Below are 1407 nucleotides of genomic sequence, written 5' to 3'. Positions count from 1 at the left end.
CCAGCTCGCATAGCTCACTTACAATTGATACGATGTATTATGAATGCGGTCTTCCAACACTGACTGAGACCTTTTATAGATTTATGGTACGACGTAAACCACAAGGCGCACCGAGATCTTAGGAAACTGGTCTTCGTTATCGCGCGCTTCCGTGCATCAGAGCGGTCGTCGCGGGTCTCTCCACGCTTTGATATGTCTTTGCAAATCTCGTCCGCCTCCATTCAACGCGGTCAAAGAACCTTTAAATACCGTAAAAATTTTACTTTGACTTCTTTCATCTAACTGCAACGCTTTGATTTTCTCAACCACTTGATTCTACAGAATTTCGTCGTCCTTGCGTAAGTTTCTTTGCGAGACAACCCTACGTCGCTCTCAATTATTGTCAAAACGGCACGAGCATGACGAACATGTTGAAAAGGAAATTGAAAAGTTGAATGATTTTGTGAATTCCCTGAAGAAATACAATTTCTTTGCGCAAGTTTCTTTGCAACACAGCCCTACGTTGTTACCAATTGTCAATATGTAAATGTTAAAATGGCAAAAGGATAATGGACTTGATAAAAAGGTAATTCAAGAATTGAATGATTTCATCGGAATATAATTGTTTTATATAAAGTAAGATACGACTTCTGTGTCCGACAATTTGCCATTATATAATTGCGACAACGTGCATCGCATTCGACACGGAGAGACGTCGGCACGCAGGACCGCTAATTAAGCCCAAATTCCTTATCCACTAATTAAACTTGAACGATTAAGCTTATTCCTCCTACCATTTCTACCGATAATTATTACCCTGCAGATCGACTGCTCCTCGAATCTTGGGCGGTCGGAGCAATGATTTCACCTGGAGGTCGATTGCTATTTAAGCAGTGCAGTACGAAAAAAGCCAGAACGGTATTGGAACTACGTGAACGAATTCAAGAATTAAAGAAAGTTTCTTTAACCAACCAAATTAGCGATCTCATTTAACAATATTTGATATAACACGGAATTTATGTTATAGGTATATAAAAATAAAACGGATAAATGCAAACAAACAAGATAAGATTGAAAGAATGGAATCAGGTTACGTAGAAAACATCTATAGTCTTTTTCAGAAATAAACAATTGTACGTGCCTACTGTAAAACATGGCAAACCATAGAAACTAGATGGTCTCAAGAGTATACGGTAGGATTCACGAAGACTTTTCTCGGTGGCATAAGGCAGCCCCCAGGGACGACCACAAAAGGTGCGTAGCCTCGATCCTCGATCCTCTATCCGCAGGGTTGATTTATGAGCGAGTGGAGGGGAGGGCGCATGCGCACCAGGCTGCGAGATTCACTGGGGTCTATCCCCACCTCCATAGAAAACCCGGCAGAGCATTCAGCCTCCTCCCTTCTTCGTCAGTTCCTTGTCCACTCGG

This window comes from Bombus impatiens, unplaced genomic scaffold (genome assembly GCF_000188095.3).
Source record: "Bombus impatiens unplaced genomic scaffold, BIMP_2.2 scf_2222, whole genome shotgun sequence".
Taxonomy (NCBI): Eukaryota; Metazoa; Arthropoda; class Insecta; order Hymenoptera; family Apidae; genus Bombus; species Bombus impatiens.
The sequence above is the reverse complement of the archived record's forward strand: the minus strand, read 5'-3'. Positions refer to the sequence as shown.